Source organism: Rhineura floridana, chromosome 1 (genome assembly GCF_030035675.1).
Source record: "Rhineura floridana isolate rRhiFlo1 chromosome 1, rRhiFlo1.hap2, whole genome shotgun sequence".
Taxonomy (NCBI): domain Eukaryota; kingdom Metazoa; phylum Chordata; class Lepidosauria; order Squamata; family Rhineuridae; genus Rhineura; species Rhineura floridana.
Genome location: NC_084480.1, coordinates 37,649,517 through 37,665,503, shown reverse-complemented (window position 1 = coordinate 37,665,503; position 15,987 = coordinate 37,649,517).

The window sequence follows — 15,987 nt, the reverse complement described above, 5'->3', positions numbered from 1 at the left end:
GCTGGGATTTGCTATAGACCAAGACTACAATCCTAGAGCTCAAAGGCTTTGAGAACAAGCAGAATGTTTTCTTCTAACACCATTGGGAAATGCAGCTTGCCTTCATATAGTTCAAAGCAAAGCATTTTGGAATGATTTAAGGGGTCCAGAAAAAAAGCATCAAAAGATAATGCAGGCATGAATCTTCATTTTGATAGATTAAACATAAATCTTCAAAACATATTCATAAATATATATATTACCAAAGTTTATGTACTTTTATAATGTACATAAACATAAAATCAATTAAAATAGTCATAAAAGCAGAAAACTTCTTTAAAATGCCTACTGAAAAAGAACGGTCTTTGTCAGGTACCTGAAGTTCAACAGAGAGAAAGCCTGTCAGCTAGAAGTTCCACAGAATCAGGCCCAAAAGACTGAACACATGGCTCCTGGTGGATACAAACCATGCATCTAAGCTATGAGGGGGGGGAGTTCACTAACAGAGACTCCTCCAAACAGTTCAGTGATCGTGCGGGGACATAAGGGAGCAGGCCGTCCTTAAGGTATCCTAAATTGCTAAGGGCCTTGAAAATTAATACAAGAATCTTGAACTTGGGCCAGTAACACATGGGCAGCTACTACAAGCTTTTAAGCACCAGAGTTATGTGCTGGTGCTAATCTATCCCCACCAACAGTCTAGCCACAGTATTGTGCACCATATGGATGTTCTGGATCAGGCCCAAGCGTAGTCCTGTATGAAGTGCATTACAGTAATCAAGTGTCAAGATTACCAGTGCATGAATCACTCCGGCCAGTCTATCCCTGTCCAAGAACATCCATAGTTGGTGTAACAACCATAGCTGGTAAAAGGCACTCCTACGCATTGAGGCTACTTGAGCTTCAAGTGACAACAGCACCCCCAAACTATGGACCTCTTCTTTTATAGGGAGTGTAACCCCATCCAGAACATGCAGATGGTCAATCTCCCAAACATGGGAACCACCCACCGAACCTCCTTCTTCCCAGGCTTCAAGTTCAATTTATTGGCCCTTATCCAGTCCAGCACTGTGCCCAGACAATAATGGTCCAGATCATGCTCATTGGAAGACATCTGATGACTTCTCTCAGTGAGTTCATATAGATGTTGAACAGCATTGCTGACAAGATTGTGCCTCGTTTTGTGGCATATCATAATGCAAGGATATAAATTTTAGAGATATTGTTAAGATTTTGAGTGATTGAATTTTATTTTTATTTGAATTAATACAGAATTGCTAATATATATGTGCTGTTCCAAAATTAGATTTTTTTAAAAAATGGAATTCCTTGTCGTTATGTAATTGAACATCTAGTTGTTGTGCAATTCTAATTTGGAAACTAGAAATAATTCTGATAATAAATGGGAAGCATAGTAAAGGCATTCAAAGATATATGTACATGACAAGCACAAAGGAACATAAAAATATCAGGTGTGTGAAATACAATATATTCCAGTTGTTTGAACTGAGACAACTGTCGTCTTTGTGTTTCACACATAAAATGGGTTTATTTGCTTCACATCTATTTATCTGTGAATGAAACAGGTAATATGATATAGTCCCCAAAGGGATGATCAGGCAAAAAGAAAAAGGCTGCTGTTGTAGTCATGGCTAACTGATAAAAAGAAGGAGAGGTGTAACCCATTTTCCAGGACCCAGAAATTGACAGCACCATCTTGCTTGCTGTGCCTTTGAAGTAGAGCTTTGCTGTGAAAGGAGGAACTAAGCTGAGCTAATGTGTGAGGAGACAGGGTTGAGGCTGAAAGAGAAGAAGCCAAGCCCTGAACAGTGAGCTTCTCATTCTTCTACCATTGTGTAACATTCATGGACTGTCTTTTCATTACAGGTGGAATACCTTTTGAATTAAATGTTTAATTTAATATCGAAGTTGCCTTGAGCCCTTCTCCTGATATTCAAAATGCTTCCAGGGCCCCTGTCAATCTCCTATGGAATAAATGGTCTGGATGGTAGTTTTTCAAAGATTAAAAATTACTGCATACACTTTCTCTCATGTTTCTCCTAAAGGAAAGACCCTCACAATCGGGCTATCCTTGCAGCTTGTCCTGTCTTAACAAGTAAATATGAACCAATTAGGGGCCCATAAGAGTGTCTTATCTGGGACCATCTGTTCTCTTTGGATCGCCATATGAACCTGAATATGTTTCACCTATGATATTGGTTCATACAAGCTGCAGTTAAGGTGGCAAATCTGTTCCACAACTCACTGTACAACTTCAGAATATAGGTGGCAGGTCACATGGGGGAATGTTTCCCTTTTGGGGAAAAAAATCCTGCACTTAAAACACTAGTACATGAGACAGAAGGGTAGGCTTGAACTCTGCTTCCTGATACCTAGTTCTCTCTGATGTTCTTTCTCAATGAGTGTAAGAACACTCATTCATGCAATTGACACCTGTAGTCTGAAGTGGTCTACTCTAAGAATACTACTACTAGTGCTACTACTAATTGGTCGTTTGTTACCTAAAAGGTTTCCAAGTGACTTACAATTAAACACATAACATAAACACATTATTCCATTAAACATTCAAATAAAATATTAACAGTCTTATACAAACACCTACAATTCATATACACAGAGAGACATATAAAAACATCCCCAAACAGTCACAGGAAGCTTTGTCAGCACACTAACAGCAGAACATAATCAGCTCAGTCTATCAAAAGCTTGGCAAAAAAGTAAGTTTCTACCTGGTGTCAAAAAGATGTCAGAGAAGGTGCCAGGCAGTCCTGGGAAGAGGGTTTCACAGATGGGGAAGCAACAGCTGAAAATGTCCTCTCCCTTATCCTTACCCTCTGAGCCTCCCTCAGAAGGGGGACTCGGAGAAGAGCCTTAGGGAGTCTGGGTAGGTTCAGATCGGGAGAGATGTTCCAGAAGATTTTGGGGTCCTGAGCTGTAAAGGGGCTTATGGGTCAAAACCAGCACTTTGAATTGAATTGGGGTTGAAAGTGTACAGGCAGCCAGTGTAGCCAGAACAGAATTAGCGTTGTATGATCCATTTGCCTCAAACCTGTCAACTGTCGGGTAGCAGCATTCTGCACTAATTGCAGCTGCTGAGCCATTTTCAAAGGCAGCCCCAGGTAAAGCACATTGCAATAGTCCATACTGGAGGTTACCAGAGCATAGACTGCTGTAGCCAAGTTATGTATAAATGATGCAATCACATATCTGAATGTCTGCCTTACCTGTACAAAAAGTGCACAATGTTTACAGTATGTCTTCATTCGTGCCCAAATGCACCTGTAAAAATGGGTTGACTAGAGTGAGTTGAATGTATTTGGCCTCCATTGTATCCCAAATGGGTTAATCAGGAAAAATTCATACAAAGGTTCTCCGATTCTATTGAAACAATCTTTTCACCTGCCAAACACTTTGTAGTGCATTAATACGTAAACTGGAGTAAAGTGTTATATCAAGAGTACTCTGCTGCAGTCATGTATTTTATGCTTCTGATTTATGCATCTTTTTGAATGAGCCACTATGTCTTTCAGACATTTAATGCAAAAGGAGAGTACATGCAATCTATAACTCCTGCAATATGGAACAATACAAATGGAAACTAAGCTTTCAATGAGATGGAAAACCCATATTGTTACATGAAAAGATGGTTAAATAGAAGCCATTATTTAATGTCTGTGCTGATTCTAGTGAAACACAAATGGCCCTGTAAGACAGTTTGTTCTGATCACATTCTATATATTTGCTCACAAAAGACGGTGGATAAAACAAAGATTGATTGTACCCTGTCAAAATTATTTTTGAGGTTATATTCCAAGGAGATTTAAAACTGATGAAATCATCACAAGGACAAGGACTTTCCTATCTGAGAATAGCCCTAGCTTAAAGTTTTAAACAAAATCAGCCAGATTACAAAAAATATATATTATTATGAATTGCTTTCTATAATTTTTTTTCTACAGTAAACTGTGATGGCCAGCCTGACTCAGCTTCCATTCCCTAGAGTCAGACAGCCCTGCCAACCCCAGCCCCATCTCCACTACACAAGCTGAGGGAAGACTTGTCATCTCATAGAGGAGGGGAGCTCCAGCAGTAGTTAACACTTTGACAGTCCCATCTCCCAACTTTTCCAAGCTGTTACGATCCCTTCCCTGAAGTACATGCCTCTCCTGCGATTAGCTGAGCTCCTAGTCAGTGAAAGCTGCCTGGACACAAAAGATCACAATTATAGACATAATCCTTGTATTTTTTAACTCTTCTTCAACCCTTAACTTGCAACCAGCTGTGGAAACTACCAGTGCCAGAGGTAACCATTGAAAGTATGTTTTGTTACTTTAACATGCCTAGTGTAGGATCATTTAGGGCAATATTCAGGTTTGGTATTTTATTTTCATTTTGATTGTGCATACTTGCTGTTTCTCCCCTTTACTCCATTTTGTATACTCCTTTTTGAATAAGCTGCTTAGCTGGATTTCTGGGCTGTTCTGGTTTCTGGGCACACTGAAAGAATGGTGGTCATCCCACATGGCTTAGACTATTTGGGCTATACTGCTGGTGCCTGGAAGATCAGGAGGGGAGTGTCTGGGAGATCTGGTTAAAGTTCCCAAGCAAGAGACTTGGGATTCAGCTGGTTTTTTCTCCTAATCCTCAGTAGACCACCACAAGACAGTAGGAATCCTGCACCCCTTGCCCTAGGTGCAGCTGCAGCTGGTGGCTCCAAGTCAGTGGGGCAGTGGAATCCATTCTAGCTTTTAGTTCAAACTTTCTAGGAGCTGTCCAAGGTTCTTCAGCACCTGGAATAGCTCCTTGAAAGTTTGGACTAAAACCCAGAGCGGATTCCACCGCCCCACTGACATGGAGCCACCAGCCACTACTGCCTAGGTGACATATAAGCGGGTGGTGGCAAGCAGAGAGAGAAATGGGATGGGTCACCTATCGCTAGTGGGCTACCCTCCTGGGTTGGTACCAGAGCAGGTTGTCATTGCCTGGCACCTAAGTCACCTCCAACATTTTAATGGAAACATGGAATTAAAAATATCTATAAGCAAACACTCACTAAGTAAGAAGCAGTACAGCTTTGATTGTTTAGAATTCCAAAATTTCCTTCCTAATAGGTGGAGGAAAGGTTTGCATTGAAGTCTGAGGAGAGGAGGAAATCGATGGCTTATATATTATCTTATACCACACTGCTAATCATTCCTAATAGTTGGGGGAGGGAGAAGAAAAAGCAGGAAAGATTCACTGAATAAATAATTACTGATAACACAAGGGAAAAGCCTATCTCCACTCTAGGAGGCAGTATGTTTCTGAAGACTAGTTGCTAGAAATCACAGGAGGGGAAAGTGCTCTTGCACTCAGGTCCTGCTTGTGGGTGTCCCACGGGCAACTGGTTGGCCACTGTGAGAACAGGATGCTGGGCTAGATGGGTCATTGGTCTGATCCAGCAGGCTCTTATGTTCTTCTGCTTGATCCTCCAAGTTGCCAATGCCGAGGCAAGAAGGGTATAGACTAGGAAGCACCTGTGGCAACAGAACTTACTTACAATCTTGGGGGTGGGTAGGTTCTCTATACCTACTACCCTGCAAAAGTGAGCATCAAGGAAATCAGTCCAACGAGTGGGGCCTTGCATTGTGGTTGAGAAGCATAATCTTGAGTTGACTGCAATGGCAATATTCTAACAAAACTTGAGAAAGCATAAAGAGGCTGAGCCCTCAAGTTCTCCTACTACATAGTTGTTGGGGTTTTAAAAATAATCTTCAGGGGCACCTTCTCCTATAGGAATGATAAGGAAAATCAATCACTTTTTAAATGGTTTTATATTTAATTGTTTTACCTTTATTTTGGTAAATCCAGAAGATGTGATTAATAGGTGGCCTATAAAAGTTAAAAATGCTTAAATATATCAACCTGCATGTTCTCTTAGGTGTTCTGCTGAATGCTACTCTGATCAGAAGTGAAGTGGGTGGTGGTGAAAGAGAGAGGGGTGTTTCCCATCTGTGTTGCCCTGACCATGGAATGCTCTCACCAAGGAGACTCACCTCAGCTTCTCATTGCTTTATTTTAGATGCCAGACAAAATCCTTTCTAGTTTACCCAGGCTTTTTAAATTTATTGCAATGTTTTATCTGTCAGTTTATTTGTTCCTTTGTGGGTTTTTAAGAGCATTTTTGTTGTAACCGTAGACCACCCCTCGGAACTCTCCCTAGGCCACACTCCTCACTAGCCCTGCTTTGTGCCCCTCATATTTTTGCCTGGCTGAATGTGTCTGAACTCTGATAAACTCTCTCATCTGAATGGAGGACAGAGATGGGGGTGTGAGTGTGTGTCAAAACTAGCCTACTGGACAAAGATAAAATTTACATGTGTTGCTCCACTCACTTTTGCCCCTGCCCCTGCCCCTCAGCCCCTTGGAAGGTTTCCCACAAGAGAATGTGGCCCTTGGGCTTAAAAGGGATCCTCAGCCCTGTTTTAGATGAAGGGTGGTATAAAAATGTTTTAAATAAAATAATACTTGGGTCCTTAATCTGTTCCTCCCTAATACTAGGTAAGCAGCTGCTTTGCAGGAAAGAAACATGTGAACATCACTGTACCAAACAGAAACCCTTATCAACAAAGCTATTCCAAAATGCCACTCACAGTGTGCTGTGTGTAGCTCAGGGAACAGGGAGTTCACGTAGTTTTTCCCTAGGATTTCATATCTCTGTGAACAGAGACACAGTGGAATGATATAAATGATCAGTGTCCTGGTGCTGACTGGAGAAAGCATTTGGATAACATCATCATAGCACTGCAGTTGCCATAGCTACTAGGTCACCATGCAAGCAATTTACCCCAGCCTTCTGTATGCTCTCACTAACCATATGTAATGATTTGCCATGACTGCTCAGAGTGGTACGGATGGACGTTAGAGACTGACTTTGACTTTACCACCGATGGATTTCTTTAAGCTGAACAAAGTCAGCTTTTGAGGTTCTTATGGAGGTTGCCAACTGACTGGAAGAAATGGTCTAGTCTACTCTATTACTTTCAACAGCAGCTTGATCTGCAGAAATCATTAGGAATAGTTCATTCTGCAGCATGAAGATCAGTATTCAGTATTCACCTGCTGATGTCTGCAGATCAACCTGCTGTTAAAGGCACAGGAGTAGGATCTGGTCAACAGTCTTGCTCTTATGGTACAAGACCCCACCCCCAGGAAGCACTGGAAACTGCCTTAGAGTAGTTCAGATTTGTCTGTCTACCCCAGTACTGCCTATTCAGTGGCTCTGACAGAGGTCTTTCCCATCATTTGCTATTCTACCCAATGCTTTTTTTTTAAAAAAAAATTGGAGATGCCAGAAATTAAACTTGGGACCTTCTGCATACAAAGCACTTGCTCTGTCACTGAGATATGTCTGCTCTCCAAAGCAAAGGTTACATGAACTTCCCTGCTCTCTGTGGCTCAAGCCTCCTTGGTGCAGGGGCTTGGAAATGGATACTGCAGCCTCCTCAACCCTCTCTCTTCTGCCCTGTCATGAATTTCCAGAGCAAAAGGTCCCACTAAATGAGGGAAGAGGAACCTGTGGCCCTCAGGTGTTGTTGGAGTCCAACTCCCATCAGTCCCAGCCAGCATGGCCAATAGTCTGGGATGATGGGAGTTGTACTTTGGAGGGCCACAGGTTCCCCAGCCCAACACTCCATTCTCAAGGTCTCTCTTTGTGGTGATGATGGTTAGAACCTAATCTGGGCATAAAATCTTAGCCCTGTGGACTAGAGCCTTGGCTAACCCCTACTAAACCTGACTAGGGCCGTATAGTAATGCTGACATGGTATAGATGGTATCCTAAGATTTCTGCTGCTTTTTGTTTTAATGTCCCCAACAAATCTGGCATTCAGTATTTATCCATGGATTTGCATTTCACTGGGAAAATAAAATGCATCCATATTTCAAAATATATACTGCTCTTCTCTGATACACCCCCCGTTGTTTTACTTGAATCTGTACCATCTGATGGTTGAACAACAATATTTTATGACTCATACTATGTCTTCCTGATATGTTTATAAGACACAATTTACTTCAAGGCAATAGGTGTTTGCTCCATCTGATCACATGCTTTATTATTTCCATCTACGTTTGACTGTAAATGCAATGCAAAGCTATAACGATTTTAAAAATGTGAGATGTAGATAGATGTGTGCTACTTTCTCGTGCAGTTCCTCTACAATTATGTAGCTATCAAACAGAAGTTAAAATATATGTAAGGGATGGAAATGCTAAACACTTTGTTTTGTGTAGTATCTCTACAGTTCTTCAAAAGCTATGGAAATTTTCAGGCTGCTCAACCTGGGGAAATGAAAGGAACCAGTGGGAAACATTGATTTCAAGATTCGAAGTGGGCTCTGTATATCAAAAGAGGCATAGAGACAAACAAGCTAGACATCTTGGATTGGATTCCAGAGCAAAAGCTCCCACTAAATGAGGGGAGAGGAACCTGTGGCCCGCAGGTGTGGTTGGAGTCCAACTCCCATCAGTCCCAGCCAGCATGGCCACTAGTCTGGGATGGTGGGAGTTGTACTTTGGAGGGCCACATGTTCCCCAACCCAACACTCCATACTCAAGGTCTCTCTTTGTGGTGAAGATGGTTAGAAGAACCTAATCTGGGCACAAACTCTTAACTCTATGGATGAGAGCCTTGGCTAATCCCTACTAAACCTGAATAGGGTCATATAGGCATGCTGACATGGTATAGATGGGCTCCTGCACAGAATTTCAGGTTCAGAAAAGTCACCAAAATGCTTACGGTGATCTTGAGATGGAGAATGAAATCAGGGAGGTGCCTACTTAAAGCCCCCACTCTTAAGCCCTCTTTATGCTTTACTCAAGTGCAGAGGGCAAGTGTGTTAAAAGGGGGCTTGGGGCAGGAGTTTAGTCCTACCCCCCAAAATTGTACTGCTCCTCCCCACCCCCAGTTGGAATTGTTGTGTTCAACATAATGTCTGCAACGGGAAGCTGCCTTTCTTTACCATTGGCCATGCTGGCTGGGGCTGATGGGGGCTGAAGTCCAACAACATCTGGAGGGCCAAAGGTTAGCCATCGTTGATGTATAGAGAAGACTCGCTGCTGCAGATGTTATACTGAACATGATGATCACAATGGTGGGGGCAGGAGGAGCAGAGTGACTTTGGGGGCAGGGCTAAACATATGGCCTTGAGCCCCCTTCCAACATCCTTCGCTCTTCAACTGAGTAATATGTGAAGAGAGCTAAAGTGCTGTAGTAATGGGTGACTTCATCAGCTGAGTTAATGCATGCTTTGGTCACAACAAAGAAGTAATATTTCTTGATATCCTCAAGTATGCCATACAATATGTTGTAGGATAGTTGGGCAGGGAACCAACCAGAGTAGAAGCAACCCAGAACTTAATCTTAAGTGGAGCCCAAGACCTGGTGTGAAACATAAGTGTTGTCAAAGCAACTGGAAACAGTAATCATGGTGACATCAAATTTGTGTGTGTGTGTGTGTGTGTGTGTGTGTAAGTAGACAATTGTCAAGTAAGTCCAACACATTTGTCGTCACTTTTCATTGTAATTTTTTGTAGTTGATTTTCATGTGTTATGTTTTGTTCTGATGCTTAGCTGTTAATTGTGGCATTCTATAACGTGGAATTTATCTAGTATTTTTTGTCCTTATTTTTTATTTAGGATGTTTTAAGATTTATAAACTGCTTAGAGAAAAATATTAGTATATAAAACTGTCTAGACAAGAAACTTCTACAATTATTTCTAAATTGAAATAATTGCTTATTTTTGTTAAATATTTCCAGTTAAAACTTTTTTAAAAAAAAATGGGATTGGTAAAAAGGAAGAGAAAGTCAAGAGGGTCAAATCTGTTCAGAAATCTTGGAGGTTCAAAGCCCCCCCCCGCGCCACTGCCTGATTCCCACTGGGGCCAAAGCAAACAGGTAATCTGAACAATTTTACATGAGCGGAAACCATGATTGTTTTATTATACAGCCATGAGAGCGGCTGTATACTATAGCCAGCGTGGATTTTTCACATTCCGCAATGTTAAATTGAAAATACCCTGCATGCCATTCTGATGCTTCCCATAAGCTCATTTCAAAACAAAACCTTACAAAACTTCTAGTCTTGAACTCAGAAACACTTCCTTAACAACCCACTCAATTTCCATGGTAATACACAAAACAATCAGAGAGAACAGAGAGTTCAAAGTCTAAAAAGAGAGGAAAAAAACCCAGAGCCCTTTTGGACTTTTCCCCCTGAGAGTTCTCATAATCTGTTGAAATTCATTAAAAAATCAGCCATGTTCACAGGGTACCTGTAATCCTAATACTGACCTTGCCCCATACCCTGACCTTCATCTTCTGCAGTTTAAAAGTTAAAAAAATGCCTGGCTGATTTTGAATTAATTTAAGAAATTTTGGCTGGAACCCTATGATAACATTGGGCATCCTCAGTAAGAACCAACTGTCAGTCTTCTAAAAGTCTCACAGCTGCTGGGCTTGGCTAATCCGGGAGCCACACCCACACCAGACTTTGATTTCACGTGAGACAGTCATGGCTTCCCTCAAAGAATCCTGGGAAGTGTAGTTTGTGAAGGGTGGTGAGAGGAGACTCGTATTCCACTGAGAGAGCTTCAGTGGCCAGACTGGTTTAACAGTCAGCCACTCTGATTGAAGGTCTGTGAGAGGAACAGGGCGTCTCCTAGCAACTCTCAGCACCCTTCACTAACTACACTTCCCAGGATTCTTTCAGAGAAGCCATGACTGTCCAAAGTGAAATAAGGGCCTGGTGTGGATGTGGCTAGGGAAAGCTTTGGTTTAAATTTGGGTGGGAGGCTACACGTGCCTGCTGTAGAATAAAAAGGTGGGGGAAACGCTGAAAAGCAATAATACTGTTCACAATGTTTTCCTTTTGGAAATGAAAAGGTTTTCCCCTCTGCCCAGTGCCCACCCATCCAATCTCCTCCCCTCCCCCTCCCCTCCTTGCCCCTCCCCCAGGTCAGTGCTGGACTAGGACCGGGGAGACCAGGGTTCGAATCCCCACACAGCCATGAAGCTGACTGGGTGACCTTGGGCCAATCACTGCCTCTCAGAGGAAGGCAATGGTAAAACCACCTCTGAATACCATTTACCATGAAAAACCTATTCAAAGGGTCGCCATGAGTTCGGTTGACTTGAAGGCAGTCCATTTCCATTTTCAAACATGATTGCACAGAAATAAATCCTATTGAACTCAAAAAATATGCAAATGTTCAAACTAGGGTTGCCAGGCCCAGCCTCCAAGAGGTCTTCTGTATCTTTAAAAGTTGTGCAGGGGGAAGGGAGAATTTCACCTTGTGGTTTTTCCCATTACAGTGTTGCAAGAAAACCTGTACTTGGCTGAATTTTCTCTTCTCTTAAAGATACAGAATCATTCTCAGGCCCTCAGCCTACCAACCCTAGAGCAAACCCACCCTCCCTTCTCCCTCCTATCCCCTCCCTCTTCCCCTTCCTTTGCCCCTCCCTCCCCCTCCCCTTCCAATCCTCTCCTTCCCCTTCCTCCTCCCCATGGTCAGTTTTACCTATCTTAAGCATGATTGCATGGAAGTAAATAGCACTGAACTCTATAAGCATGCAAATGATCAAACCTGTCCTGGCCTCCCCCTTCCTTTGCCCTTTTCCAATATGCTCCTTCCCCCCTCCTCCCCCATGGTCAGTTTTTCCTCTCGTAACTATGATTGCATAGGAGTAAATCCCATTGAACTCAATAAGCATGCAAATGATCAGACCTGCCTTTCCCCTCCTTTCCCTCTCCTCTCCCTCTCCTCTCCCCTCTTCCTTCTTCCTCCTCCCCTGCCCACTCCAGCCCTCCCTCTCTCCCCCCCCGTGAGTTTTACCTACCCTAAGCATGATTGCACGGGAGTAAATCACACTGAACTCAATAAACATGGAAATGATCAAACCTGTCCTTCTCCTCCCCTCCCCTTCCTGCCTTCTCCCATCCCAGTCCTCCCCTCTGCCTTTCCTCCCCTCCCTCCTCCTCTTCCTCCTCCCCCCCTCCCCAACCCCTGTGGTCAGTTTCACCTATCCTAAGCATGATTGCAGGGGAGTAAATCCCACTGAACTCAATAAGCATGCAAATGATCAATCCATTCTCAGCAAGCTTGCACAGGATCCCATTTCTTACCTCCCAGATTAAAAAGCAGGTACATTCTTACACCGCAAGGTTTTTTGCCTATTAGTGAATTTACACTAGAGATCAAATTGTACATTGTAGGACTGTAAAGATTCATCAGAGTGATGAATCCATCAAAGCTATATTAAACCACACATTTTTACAAATATCCCAGCTAAGAAAGCCATTAACTCTGTGGAATGGACTCCTCTCATGGTTTCAAAAGTATCCAGGCTTGAACCAGGAAATGTAGAGCTCATAAAAGAGAAACTAATGGAGATGGACCACCCACTATTTATATGCTAGAGGTGGACTGGAGCAGACTCCGCACTCCACAGTCTATCCCAGCATGTAAGGAAGGGCTGATGCTCAGTGGTGGACCATCTGCTTTGCTTGCAGAAGATCCCAGGTTCAGTACCTGGCATCTCGCAGTAGGGCTGGGAATGTCCCTGCCTGAAACCCTGGAGTGCCGCTGCCAGTCACTGTAGACAATGCTGAGCAAGATGGCCCAAGGGTTTGACCTAGTATAAAACAGCTTAATAGCTCCTGCTCCCTTCCTAATCCACGCTGATCGGGCTGGCTGGTACAGAGGTAGCACCCCCTGGAGGGCAATGGGTAAGTAATGGCACTGCTGGCCACGACGCCCTTCTGCTAAGGTTTCCATCATATCTTTGTTCTCCACACATCAGGCATAATACGGGTCATTGTTTAAAGGAGAGAACATTGCTTCCTAGACTGTACGAGCAACATAATATAAATGCAGGAGATAAGAGTATAAGCAAGAGGCATTATCAGATTTGGGGACACCCTTCAGTTGGGCAAAAACACTCAGGGATGTGACCTGGGGAGAGGGGGTGTGGGTGTGGCCTGGGGAGATTCCCAAGCGTCAGAAAGGGTGGGATTGGAAGGTTGCCTTTGGGCCTTAGGCTTGAATTCGCTGTCCTGGTATGAAATGAATGTTCACCCATACCTCAATATTGCTTTTTCTGACAATCCCAGACAGAGCTGGCTCTGGGTTTGAGGGGACCCTGGGCAAAAAGTCCTCTCATGGTCTTCCTCTATTGCCAGTGGGCCCTGATGGGCTGATGGCCTCTGGTGGCAGCTTCGAAGCATCATTGGGGAGCTGTGTTTAGCTACTCTTTAAATTTTACAGTGTGCTCCAGGATGATGGTAGGTTGGGGGCATAGTGGGAAATTGAAAAGACAGACAGATCCAGCAGCTGGGGGCTTCTCAGGATGCCTGGCCAGAGAAAAAAGGAGGGCCCAGGGCAAGCATCAGCAGAGGGCCCTCTGATGGGGCCCTGGTTGCTGCTACTAGCCTTGATCCCCAATGAAATCATCCATTTCTCTCCAAAATACGAGAATGCCAACATTTAAAAACAAGAAAGCTTTCTGTTCAAATGAAGGACAGAGGGGTGTCGGCAGGTTAAATTTATTTTCATTGCTCCACCCACTTTTGCCTCTGGCCCTGCCAACCACTGGCATATGCCCCCTAAAAGTTTGCCCAGGAGGAGTGAGGCTCTCAGGCTGAAAAATGTTCCCCACCCACGGCTTAATGAAGGTATTTAACAGTCAGTTAATCAATTAAATATCTTTTATCAGTTGACAGCCCCATTGTTTCCATGCTATGTATTAATAGAGGTAGCCATCAGCCTCCTGTATTACAATAATAACAATAACAATAACAAGTGCTCTTTTGTGATGGTACTCACTGGCATAGAGTATTGTCACTTCTTTTTTTGCTGCCCTTGTCAACCATTTCGTGCTGGTGCCCATGGCACTTTTATCAAGATAACCAGCACCTCCTTTTTTACCCCCAAAAGCAATAATAATAATAATTAATAGTAATAATAATTCACTATCACATAGAAAAGGACAAAGCCTTGCTCCTTGCAGAATAAGACTAGATCTAATGGGTTAAGTTACAAGCAGACAGATTTCAGCAGAAGAGGATGAGAAATTTCTTGATGAAATGAGTAGCTTGACAATAAATCTTCTAGTATTATTATTACTACTAGTAGTACTACTACAGTGCACACCATACATTAGAATGAATGAATGAATGAATGGAATTTATTAAGATCAAAGACCAGCATACAAATACATATCACCAAAACAGCAAAATATCAATAAAATTTGGACATTGACAAATCTAAACAAACTCTATTTAAAAGCCAATTCTAAAGCCTATGTGGACAGTTGAGTTGTCAGTGCACTTCAGCATACAATGGCTGCAGCACAAAAACTGGCTACCTTAGCTGAGACTTGAGGAATTCGATCAGACAAGAGGTATTCCACATAAAATGCATCATCCCTGCCAGGGATTTTACATTAAAAGCACATGCCCCAAAGAATCTTAGGAACTGTAGTTTGTTAAGAGTGCTGGGAATTGTAGGGAATTGTAGCTCTGTGAGACGGCAAACTACAATTTCCAGAATTCTTTGAGGGAAGTTTTGGTGTGTATGCAGCCGAGAACATGTTAGTTGCTTGTTACATGCACAAAAGCAAATGACAATAATTTTAAGGGCAAAATCATAAGTTAAAAAAATACATTAAAATAAAAACACATGCAGTTCATAAAAATCCACAAAGCAGCCCCTAATTACTGCAGCAAAATGCTTCGTTAGCACAACTAAGAGAAAACGTCATCATAGTCCACCAAAGGACTGGGAGAAGTACGTTTTTTACCTGATGCAGAAAAGACATCAGCAAAGGCACCAGGTGGGCCTCACTGGGGAGAGCCTGTTCCACAAGCAGAGAACCACCACTGAAGGATGGCCGGCTCCAGAGCTGGTGTGCTGGAGGTCTTCAAGCAAAGACTGAACAATCTGCTGGAGATGCTCTAGCCCTGGATTTCCTGCATGAAACAGTAAACCAGACTAGTTGGTCTATCAGGCCATCTCCAACTCTATGATTCAGCTGCAGAAGATAAAGATCACCCTTATACAGAAGAAAATTGACATCCAAAGCAGCACACAATAATGATCATATAAAAAGATATTTAAAAACAAACACATGAAAAGCTCCACACGATTGTGTGTCTGATCTTCCTAGGAGAAATGTACTCTTTGAAATGTATGTGAACAGTACAGAAGTAAGGCACCCCCTCCCAGACAACCACCAACTAATGTTTGGCTTATGCTCATGTGAATGCAGCCTCTGTCTCCAGCAGCTTTCCTGTTCTGCAGAAACATATGAAGACACTTATTTTCCCCTTTCTTCCATGAAACATATGCAAATGCTCCTGTGAATCAATCTATCTGTTACTTCTGTTTACATTGTCCTTTGAAGCTATTGCAAGAGGTTTCACAAGGGATTTGCTGTACCCATATACCTCCTTCAGTGGCTTAGCATCAGGGCGGCATTAAAATCCCTGCATGCTTCAAAAGGAGAGAGAGAGAAAAAACATTCTGTAGCTTAAAACTCTGGTAGACTCATACTCAAATCTCATTACCTAACTTGTTTACTCTGTGAAAAGGAATCACATGTCAAAACAAAAGCTTAATCTCCCTCGCCCCATCCTTTTTACAGTATAAGCCTATGCATCTTTACTCACAAGTAAGTCTAAATGGATTTGATAGGATGCCAGTGCCAATTTTAATTAATTAATTAATGCATTGTCTTAAAAGCACAAATTCCATCAATCTGTTGCAAACTCAATTTAAGAAGAAATCATAATTAACAGGACCGGTGCCAGAGGGCAGCCAGGTCAGGCTCTGGCCGAGGGCCCCTGAAAGTCTCCTCCTTATGGTGGGTGGGTAGTGCTCCTGTTCTGTGATCTGCAGCAGTGGCAGTTCCCAACCCTGCTGCGGATCGCAGAGAGGGAGTTCCCAG